Raw genomic sequence first — 12,138 nt, 5'->3', positions numbered from 1 at the left:
AATCCCTTTAGGATCTTATACGTTTCAATCAGATCCCCCCTCAATCTTCTAAATTCCAACGAGTACAAGCCCAGTTCATCCAGTCTTTCTTCATATGAAAGACCTGCCATCCCAGGAATCAATCTGGTGAACCTTCTTTGTACTCCCTCTATGGCAAAGATGTCTTTCCTCAGATTAGGGGACCAAAACTGCACACAATACTCCAGGTGTGGTCTCACCAAGGCCTTGTACAACTGCAGTAGTACCTCCCTGCTCCTGTACTCGAATCCTCTCGCTATAAATGCCAGCATACCGTTCGCCTTTTTCACCGCCTGCTGTACCTGCATGCCCACTTTCAATGACTGGTGTATAATGACACCCAGGTCTCGTTGCACCTCCCCTTTTCCTAATCGGCCACCATTCAGATAATAATCTGTTTTCCTATTTTTGCCACCAAAGTGGATAACTTCACATTTATCCACATTAAATTGCATCTGCCATGAGTTTGCCCACTCACCCAACCTATCCAAGTCACCCTGCATCCTCTTAGCATCCTCCTCACTGCTAACACTGCCACCCAGCTTCGTGTCATCCGCAAACTTGGAGATGCTGCATTTAATTCCCTCATCCAAGTCATTAATATATATTGTAAACAACTGGGGTCCCAGCACTGAGCCTTGCGGTACCCCACTAGTCACCGCCTGCCATTCTGAAAAGGTCCCGTTTATTCCCACTCTTTGCTTCCTGTCTGCTAACCAATTCTCCACCCACACCAATACCTTACCCCCAATACCGTGTGCTTTAAGTTTGCACACTAATCTCCTGTGTGGGACCTTGTCAAAAGCCTTTTGAAAATCCAAATATACCACATCCACTGGTTCTCCCCTATCCACTCTACTAGTTACATCCTCAAAAAATTCTATGAGATTCGTCAGACATGATTTTCCTTTCACAAATCCATGCTGACTTTGTCCAATCATTTCACCGCTTTCCAAATGTGCTGTTATCACATCCTTGATAACTGACTCCAGCAGTTTCCCCACCACCGACGTTAGGCTAACCGGCCTATAATTCCCCGGTTTCTCTCTCCCTCCTTTTTTAAAAAGTGGGGTTACATTAGCCACCCTCCAATCCTCAGGAACTAGTCCAGAATCTAACGAGTTTTGAAAAATTATCACTAATGCATCCACTATTTCTTGGGCCACTTCCTTAAGCACTCTGGGATGCAGACCATCTGGCCCTGGGGATTTATCTGCCTTCAATGCCTTACTAAAATCCATATAGATCACATCCACTGCACTACCCTCATCTATATGCCTGGTAACCTCCTCAAAGAACTCTATCAGGCTTGTTAGACACAATCTGCCCTTCACAAAGCCATGCTGACTGTCCCTGATCAGACCTTGATTCTCTAAATGCCCAGAGATCCTATCTCTAAGAATCTTTTCCAACAGCTTTCCCACCACAGACGTAAGGCTCACTGGTCTATAATTACCCGGACTATCTCTACTACCTTTTTTGAACAAGGGAACAACATTCGCCTCCCTCCAATCCTCCGGTACCATTCCCGTGGACAACGAGGACATAAAGATCCTAGCCAGAGGCTCAGCAATCTCTTCTCTCGCCTCGTGGAGCAGCCTGGGGAATATTCCGTCAGGCCCCGGAAACTTAGCTGTCCTAATGTATTTTAACAACTCCAACACCTCCTTTCCCTTAATATCAACATGCTCCAGAACATCAACCTCACTCATATTGTCCTCAGCATCATCAAGTTCCCTCTCATTGGTGAATACCGAAGAGAAGTATTCATTGAGGACCTCGCTCACTTCCACAGCCTCCAGGCACATCTTCCCACCTTTATCTCTAATCGGTCCTCCCTTCACTCCTGTCATCCTTTTTTTCTTCACATAATTGAAGAATGCCTTGGTGTTTTCCTTTACCCTACTCACCAAGGCCTTCTCATGCCCCCTTCTTGCTCTTCTCAGCTCCTTCTTAAGCTCCTTTCTTGCTTCCCTATATTCCTCAATAGACCCATCTGATCCTTGCTTCCTAAACCTCATGTATGCTGCCTTCTTCCACCTGACTAGATTTTCCACCTCACTTGTCACCCATGGTTCCTTCACCCTACCATTCTTTATCTTCCTCACCGGGATAAATTTATCCCTTAAATCCCGCAAGAGATCTCTAAACATCGACCACAGGTCCATAGTACATTACCCTGCAAAAACATCATCCCAATTCACACCCGCAAGTTCTAGCCTTATAGCCTCAAAATAGCATTTAGAAAGAAAGCACAACAGCAGTTCTGCTTCCTTAGGAGTTTGTGAAGATTCAGCATGACATCTAAAACTTTAACAAAATCCTACAGATGTTGGATGGAAAGTATATTGACTGGTTGCATCATGCCCTGGTATGGAAACACCAATTCCCTTTAACAGAAAATCCTACAAACAGTAGTGGATACAGCTCAGTCCATCACAGGTAAAGTTCTTCCCACTATTGTGCACATGGAGCACTGTCACAGGAAAGCAGCATCCATCATCGGGAACCCCCACGACCCGTGGCATGCTCCCTTCTCGATGCTGCCATTAGGAGGTACAGGAGCCTCAGGATCCACACTACCAGGTTCAGGAAGAATTATTACCCCTCAACCAAGGGGGATAACTTCACTTACCCCGTCACTGAACTGTTCCCACAACCTGTGGACCCACTTTCAGGGTCTCTTCATCTCATGTTCTTGATATTTATTATTTACAGTCGGCCCTCCTTATCCGCGGGTTCCGCATGCGTGGATTCAACCAGCCACAGATCGGGAAAACCTGGAAGTTCTCTCTCCAGCACTCGTCGTTTTAGCATTTTTTCTTGTCAGTTTTTCCTAAACAATACAGTATAACAACTATTTACATGGCATTTACATTGTATTAGGTGTTATAAGTTATCTAGAGATGATTTAAAGTATACGGGAGGATATGCGTAGGTTATATGCAAATACTACGCCATTTTATATAATGGACTTGAGCATCCACGTTTTTGGGTATCCGTGGGGGGTCCTAGAACCAATCCCCTGGGGAGAAGGAGGGCCGACTGTATCTATTATAATTATTTATTTCTTCTCAGCTCAAGCTGGTAAAACCTGAGGTTTGGGCATAGCCAAGCACGCTTATTTTTCAATTGCTACGAACTTTTGAACTATTCTAGTGGTGTTTAGTATTGTGGTGTTCTGAAGATGTACACAGATATTACTGTGTGGTCCTAATTGTTTAATGCTATTGTGTAGTGACTTTGGAATGATACCAGTTGTAGATATTACTATCAGGACCATGTATACCCTGTTCATGTTCCAAAGTCTTTCAATTTCCTCTTTTAATTCAGCATATTTCTGTATATTATGTGTGCTTGGAATGGCTATAGCCTATTTTAAAAAGTTAGTCTTGCTCATTTATCCGGTGTTAGTATATACTTATGGTTATTATAGATTGTTCTACCTGTAATAATTGATCGGTCATAATATAATTTCTGGTATTCTGACTCTAAAACTGGATCAGGCTTGTATTTATAGTACAGTGTGATTTCTTTTATGAATTTGTATTTTAAAGCAAGATTTTGATGAATGATGTTTGCCACTTGATAGTGCCTGTGTATGTAATCAGATTGTGCTAAACTGCTACAGGATCCTATAATGAGCTGGATTGTTTCTGTTTTTTTTTCTCAGCATTTTCTACAGTTATCATCTTGAATTTGTTGGTCTTTTATTATTTATTTTTGATTTTTTTGTGTTCACCACCTGGTACTGTATTACTGGTACGGTGTGGGCATGTGGCCAAGTGGTTAAGGCGTTCGTCTCGTGATCTGAAGGTCGCCAGTTCGAGCCTTAGCCTGAGCATCCTTGAGCAAGGCACTTAACTACACATTGCTGTATGTCTGTGTAAGGAGTGGCACGCCACACAGTCTTTCATTCTGTGCCTTGTAAGGCATGAAAATGCCCGACGCTGGCCTCTTAGGCCTGAGTCAACAATCCCTCCCCTCCCTCCCCCCTCCCCACTGTATTGCCATAAGGAACCCTTCTGTTTCTGGGAAGAGGTCTCCAACTCCAAGCCAGGGTGTCCAATACTTTCCTTATCGACATCTAGGTTGCTGAGATCATGGAGATGTCTTCTATGGAGGGTCGTGCTTTTCCATTGGTTAACTTTTTCCTCAATGTCTTAATTTTTCTGGGTTGTGCTCTCATTTAAGTTTAGTGGTGTATACTTCTCATCAGAATTGGATACCTTAGCTTGGAATACTGATTGCTGTTTTCATTGATAAAAGTATATCCTAAGAAATTTTAACTGACTATTGTATAGATTTTTAATGCCTTTTTTCCTCTTCCCCCTTCTCTCCTAGGTAGTGTTAATCAAAGCACATTCGAATGTACATAATGCTTTCTGGAATTTGTAATTTCAGTTCTTATTTTTCTTTGTAAATCCTCCAGGTCAGTTTCGGACTAAGATATTATGCTTAAAAATATGTTAGTATGTATTACTATAATTTCTTCTTTCTTTTTGAATTTGCACAATTTGCTGTCTTTTGCCGACTGATTATACGCCCAGTTGGTGTGTTGTTTCATTGATTCTATTATGGTTATTGGATTTATTGAGTCTGCCCACAAGAAAATGAATCTCAGGGTTGTATATGGTGACATATGTGTACTTTGATAATAAATTTACTTTGAACTTAAAAAAAAACAATAAAGATAAATACATAAGATAGTTCACATTCACTTTGATTGTATCTATGAATACATATAAAGTGACGCTAGGCACAGGAGTGTCTGCAGACAAGGTGATGGACAGGAAATAATAAAATAGTGGTGGTTGGGGTGTGGACGGGTGGATTAGTGGGTGGAGGTATTGATCAGCCTCATTGCTTGGGGAAAGTCACTGTTTCTGAGTCTGGTGATCCTGATATGGATGGTATTAACCTCCTCCCTGATGGGAGGGGACAAACCGTCCATGAGCAGTCAAGAGTCCACGTCTTCAATCTGTTCTGTAATTTATTCCAAATGAAGACCTTCCCATTAAATCTATTTACATGCTTTAATGTACCAAACAGTTCCAGAAGTGGACCTTTGTCATATAATACCTGACAACTTGGTACTTGTATTGGTTTATTGTCACATGTACCACGATACAGTGAGCTCCAGCTCTGTTATGGGCATAACTCTTCCCATCATTGAGGGCATTTTCAAGAGGCAGTGCCTGAAGAAGGTGGCATCCATCATTAAGGACCCTCACCATCCAGGACTTGCCTCTTCTTCTTACCACCATCAGTGAGGAGGTATGGAATACTAAAGATGCACACACATTCAAGAACAGCTTCTTTCCCTTCATTATTCCTATTTTTGCACTACTTATTTTGTGATTTATAGTCATGTTCGTGTCTTTGCACTGCACTGCTGTCACACACAAAAACTAATTACACATCATATTAGACAGTAATAATAATTCTGATTCTGCTCTTTTCACAGCCCCTTCAAGCTTTCCTAATTCTCTTCTTAAATTCTTTGCTGGCTTCTTTATCATCCTCAAGGACTATTTGATTTCTTCTTGACTAAATTCACCACCTCTCTCAACTTCCAAGTTTCCCTTACCTTGGAATTACCTTGGTCCTTCCTCCTTACTAGAACATATATGTCTTGTACTCTGTGCTATTGGGCTTTCAACACTCTCATTCTTAATCAGAGTCCTTCCATATTTACATAAATACATTTGCAATCTGGTAATTCCATTTCTGAACATGCTTGGCATTTGACTAAATATTTCACATAAGAGATGTTATTAAATGTTGGGCATTCAAACAAATAATATCCTATATGAAAGCATTAAAGTGGAAGATGATTAAAGTATTAATGAACCTGGCTTGAAGATTGTTTCATTCAAGATAAAATGCTTCTTGTCAACTAATGATCAACACATACCCATTGAAATGGAAGGTCACTGGTTCCGAGTATTAAATGGCACATCAGGCATACACCAATTCATGAGCACCACGGTAGCGTAGTGAGTAGCGCAACACTATTCAAGCTCGGAGCATCAGAATTTAGCGTTCAATCTCAGCGTCCTCTGTAAGGAATCTCTGTACATCTTCCCCATTGTAATGCATAGATTTTCTCTGGGTACTCTGGTTTCCTCCCACAGTCCAAAAACGGTTAGGTTAATTGGTCATTGTAAGTTGGCCTGTGATTAGGTTGGATTAGGTTAGTCATGGTGTTGGGCAGCGCGGCTTGAAGGGCCTATTCTGCACTGTATCACTAAATAAATATGTCTTAAGAACTGCATGTCCCTTGTAATGCAGTAAAGTATATAATTCATGTAGATAAATTAATGTACAGTGGCATGAAGAAGATTGGGCACCCCTGGTCAAAATTTCTGTTACTGTGAATAGCTAAGCGAGTAAAAGATGACTGATTTCCAAAAGGCATAAAGTTAAAGATGACACATTTCTTTAATATTTTAAGCAAGGTTACTTTTTTATTTCCATCTTTTACAGTTTCAAAATAACAAAAAAGGAAAAGGGCCCGAAGCAAAAGTTTGGGCACCCTGCATGGTCAGTACTTAGCAACACCCCCTTTGGCAAGTATCACAGCTTATAACCGCTTTTTGTAGGCAGCTAAGAGTCTTTCAATTCTTGTTTGGGGGATTTTCACCCATTCTTCCTTGCAAAAGGCTTCTAGTTCTGTGAGATTCTTGGGCCATCACTGCTCTTTTGAGGTCTATCCACAGATTTTCGATGATGTTTAGGTTGGGACTGTGAGGGCCATAGCAAAACCTTCAGCTTGCACCTCTTGAGATAGTCCATTGTGGATTTTAAGGTGTGTTTAGGATCATTATCCTGTTGTAGAAGCCATCCTCTTTTCATTTTCAGCTTTTTTATAGGCAGTGTGATGTTTGCTTCCAGAATTTGCTGGTATTTAATTGAATTCATTCTTCCCTCTACCAGTGAAATGTTCCCAGTGCCACTGGCTGCAACACAAGCCCAAAGCATGATTGATCACCCCCGTGCTTAACAGTTGGAGAGGTGTTCTTTTTATGAAATTCTGCACCCTGTTTTCTCCAAACATACCTTTGCTCATTGCGGCCAAAAAATTCTATTTTAACTTCATCAGTCCACGAGACTTGTTTCCAAAATGCATCAGGCTTGTTTAGATGTTCCTTTGCAAACTTCTGACGCTGAATTTTGTGGTTAGGATGCAGGAAAGGTTTTCTTCTGGTGACTCTTCCATGAAGGTCATATTGGTGCAGGTGTCACTGCACAGTAGAACAATGCACCAACCACACAAGAGTCTGCTAAATCTTCCTGAAGGTCTTTTGCAGTCAAACGGAGGTTTTGATTTGCCTTTCTAGCAATCCTACGAGCAGTTCTCTCAGAAAGTTTTCTTGGTCTTCCAGACCTCAACTTGACCTCCACCGCTCCTGTTAACTGCCATTTCTTAATTACATTACGAACTGAGGAAAGGGCTACCTGAGAACACTTTGCTATCTTCTTATAGCCTTCTCCTGCTTTGTGGGCATCATTTATTTTAATTTTCAAAAGAATCGCTTTAACCCTAAGATATGCAAAGATTTAAGCTTGATTCACTGTTAAGAAAATCAAACAAAACAGTTGATAAGAATGAAAATGGATTAACCTATCATGGATGGCATCCGTTAGTCTTGCGAGACCATGGATCTCCGCCTGGAAAGTCTTGCTTTAGTCTCTCCAGGGCGTAAACCTAGGTAAGGTTGTATGGAAGACTGGCAGTTGCCCATGCAGCAAGTCTCCCTTCTCCACGCCACCGATGTTGTCCAAGGGAAGGGCAAGGGCCAATACAGCTTGGCACCAGTGATGTCACAGGAGTTGCCAGAGCAAGGTTGAAAGCAACGTCGGACTATCTTAGGGACTCCAGCTCCAGATTTGTCCTCAGGGTTTACTCCCGAAGCCTTTCCCATAAGTGGGCATGGCCGCAAGGCAGCGGAGGTTTCAACTCAGAGTTTAAGTCTAAATCAGATTAAATCTGCCTTCCCAGGCTGACGAGCTCCATCTACCCGAATCTATCATAAACTGTAGTTAAAGCAACAAACTCTTTCAGGTACTAGATACTAGTTGTGCAGAATCAGTGATGACTGGATTCAACAGGTACTTGTTACCAGAGATGAATTCTACTGTAAGAACACAGTAAAAATTACCCAAGCAGTGGAAACAACAAGCACATACAGGATTTGCAAGTAATGCTAGATGTTCCATGTAACTGTGCCTACAAGTGAGAAAACATGTTTCAAAACAAATTGAACATAATTTTTAGAAAGTAACTAGAAACTATTGCCACCATGAACAGAAATATATTTCCACCAAAGACACAGAGAATGCAGATGCTGGAATCTGGAGCAAAAACTACTGGTAGAAATTATTTGGTCAGGTAACATCCATGGAGGGAAATGGACAGTCAACATTTCAGGTTGCTACCCTTCATCCAGGACATTTTGAGCCATATTACCAAGTCAAGTCAAGTCAAATTTATTTATAAAGCACATTCAAAAACAACCCATCTTTACCAAAGTGCTATACAAACCACAACAGGTAGCTAAAATCACAAATACAAGAAACACAGATATAGACAACAAGGCACACAGCTTATAGGCACAAAATAAACAACACATGAGCCTAAGCACAAGCCAAAAATCAGCCACATCAGGAAGATTCAAACGCTAGTGAATAAAGATAAGTTTTGATCCTGGACTTAAAAGGGTCAATGGAGGGGGCAGATCTGATAGGGAGGGGAATGCTGTTCCACAGTCTAGGGGTTACAACAGCAAAGGCGCGGTCACCCCTGAACTTAAATTTAGATCACCAACCTAAGGGACCTGGAAGTAGATGGGGTTAGAAGGTCTGTGATATAGGAGGAGGCCAGCCTTTATGAATAAACATGTAATGAAGTTGAGCAAACAAAATAAAAATATGAGGTTAAATGAAGGCATTCAAAATTTCAGAAATTTCTGGCATTGTCACTAAGTGAAGGAAGCAAAAAAATTTGCTGATATAGAGGTAAAATTTAAAATGCTTAATGAAGAGGGGCCAACTTAATAAAAATTGAACCACTAATTATTAATACAAAAGCAAATGACAAATGTACATTTGAGCTTCAGTCTCTTCCGTGAATTAGTACCCTACTACAAAAACATTTGCAGTTTTGGCTGAAGGGCAACAATTCACTAAGTTAGTCATGAGCCACGTTCATCAATCAATATCATTTGGAGCATTCTACAAGATTACACACAAGAGCTTGTTCACATGTAAGCACCTCCCCTTTACTTGTATTTCAACATGCCCAAAATGCTGGAGTAACTCAGCAGGTTAGACAGCATCTATGGAAATGAATAAACAATTAAAGATTTGCACCGAGACTCTTCATCAGGAGTGACTGGCTTTCAGAAGACTATGGAGATATTGCTGCAGAGCATTCACATGGTCTCTGTATGACTGAATGATATCCTGGTTATGGGAATCTTGGCAGCATCTACCTGTTCAGAGGACTTCCTTGGCAAAGAAGCTGAAGCTGAATTATTATAATTAATTCTTGCAAATCTAGCATTGCTCTTAGCTCCCTTGCACCAATTCCTACAAAGGATATAAGGTGGATATGGAATCAAGCTCAAGAAAAAGCTTTTGTGCATTCCAAAGTATTGCTACTGCACTAAACAGAGAGGTAATCTAATCTGGTGTTACACCATATGGTATCAGCACTATGGTGGCCTATTGATTGGAAGATGATTCTGAAAAGGGTTTATGTCTAGTAGAAACAATAAAATCCACCTTGCGTTTATATGTGTACATTTATGGACATCACTTCAGCATTTACACAGATCAGAAACCTCTGATATCCTTACTCTGTGAAGTGAAATCAACGTGTCAAATGGTTTCCTTACAAGTTTAAAGATGGTATTCAAACTTGTGAGCATTTAAGTACACCACTGTTTGAAAAGTTGGGTAATAATGTGGGAACTTTGTCTTCTCATGCTGATGAAGAAATGTACGATGAATCATCTCTACATCATGCTTCAAAGTTCAAAGAAAATTTATTATCAAAGTACATACAGTATATGGTACCATATGTTATGATATTCACTTTCTTGCAAGCATTCACTGGAAAAAAATCCAATAGAATTTACCAAAAAAACTATATATAAAACAAAGATTGACAAACAAGCAATATGCAAAAGACAAACTGTGTAAATAAACAAAAATAATACCGAGAACATGAGTTGTAAAGAGTCCTTGAAAGTGAGACTGCAGGTCGTATATCTTATCATCAGTCAGAGCACCGGTGACCGTAAGGAAATAAATGTTCCTGTACCTGGTAGAGTGGGACGAATGCTTTTCTTCCTCCTGCCTGATAGTAGTAGTGAGAAGGAGGCTTGGCCTGGATGATGTGGTGTTTGATAATGGATAGAAACATAGAAACATAGAAAATAGGGGCAGGAGTAGGCCATTCAGCCCTTCGAGCCTGCACCGCCATTCAGTATGATCATGGCTGATCATCCAACTCAGAACACTGTACCAGCCTTCCCTCCATACCCGCTGATCCCTTTAGCCACAAGGGCCATATCTAACTCCTTCTTAAATAGAGCCAATGAACTGGCCTCAACTGTTTCCTGTGGCAGAGAATTCCACAGATTCACCACTGTCTGTGTGAAGAAGTTTTTCCTAATCTCGGTCCTAAAAGGCTTCCCCTTTATCCTCAAACTGTGACCCCTCGTTCTGGACTTCCCCAACATCGGGAACAATCTTCCTGCATCTAGCCTGTCCAATCCCTTTAGGATTTTATACGTTTCAATCAGATCCCCCCTCAATCTTCTAAATTCCAACCAGTGTAAGTCTAGTTCATCCAGTCTTTCATCATATGAGAGTCCTGCCATCCCAGGAATCAATCTGGTGAACCTTCTTTGTACTCCCTCTATGGCAAGGATGTCTTTCCTCAGATTAGGGGACCAAAACTGCACACAATACTCCAGGTGTGGTCTCACCAAGGCCTTGTACAACTGCAGTAGTACCTCCCTGCTCCTGTACTCGAATCCTGTTGCTATAAATGCCAGCATACCATTTGCCTTTTTCACCGCCTGCTGTACCTGCATGCCCACTTTCAATGACTGGTGTATAATGACACCCAGGTCTCATTGCACCTCCCCTTTTCCTAATCGGCCACCATTCAGATAATAATCTGTTTTCCTGTTTTTGCCACCAAGGTGGATAACTTCACATTTATCCACATTAAATTGCATCTGCCATGAATTTGTCCATTCACCCAACCTATCCAAGTCACCCTGCGTCCTCTCAGCATCCTCCTCACAGCTAACACTGCCACCCAGCTTCGTGTCATCCGCAAACTTGGAGATGCTGCATTTAATTCCCTCATCCAAGTCATTAATATATATTGTAAACAACTGGGGTCCCAGCACTACCTCTTGATGCTACCTCTTGTTGCAGTGATCCATGTAAATATATTTAATATGTGAGTATAACGAAAACCAGACAAAGGACAGCAGATGATCACGTGGATGTCAGATGATCCACAATAGTTAAAGCCAAAATTGAGTTCATTTTTATACACACATGTATGCACAAGTGCAATCCAAAACTTGCTTGCAGCAGCATATAGGTAATTACCATCATATAAGTACCATTAGAAGAAAACAAGTACATTTTATAAGAGAGAACACAATTAAATCAAAAATTCAATTTTAGTAGTCCACAGAGGGAAAACTTGCAGTGAATTTCAGAGTTTGATAAATAATGTTGAAATAAGATGAAGGAGGGGGGTGACGATTAGTAATGCATCTAATTCATACGACAATATATAATTTGACATACATACTGTAGGTGTTTTCTTCTAAGCCAGCAGGGGCAATCTTGTCTTAGGGAACTTACCTTGTGCACCTTTTTAATGTTTGGTAGAGTCCAATTTGAGGAATCTCTGTAAGACAAACATGCACTCAACAGTTTGGAAAGAAACGTACTTCCTAATGGATAGAACTCAACCTCCAACTTTATGTATATTAAATATAACAAGCAAGATTCTATATTAACTTTGTTTCATCCTAGTAAAATAAAACAATGACCAACTTCACACTTTAACCATCCATGCTA

The 12,138-nt window shown here is 40.8% G+C and overlaps 1 protein-coding gene across 2 annotated transcripts in view; it reads right to left on the bottom strand.

The window, feature by feature from the left end:
- Positions 1 to 12,138, bottom strand: part of mon1a (MON1 secretory trafficking family member A) — a 102,520-nt gene that overhangs the window by 74,554 nt on the left and 15,828 nt on the right. The window contains exon 2 of one of the 2 annotated variants that reach the window (XM_063067699.1): positions 2,654 to 2,854. The exons of the other annotated variant lie outside the window; for it this stretch is intronic. The gene's annotated coding sequence lies outside the window, so the exon portion shown is untranslated. The remainder of the gene's footprint in view (positions 1 to 2,653; positions 2,855 to 12,138) is intronic. 2 annotated transcript variants of the gene reach the window in all.

Source organism: Mobula hypostoma, chromosome 15, assembly GCF_963921235.1.
Source record: "Mobula hypostoma chromosome 15, sMobHyp1.1, whole genome shotgun sequence".
NCBI lineage: Eukaryota > Metazoa > Chordata > Chondrichthyes > Myliobatiformes > Myliobatidae > Mobula > Mobula hypostoma.
This window is presented reverse-complemented; position numbering and strand designations above follow the sequence as displayed.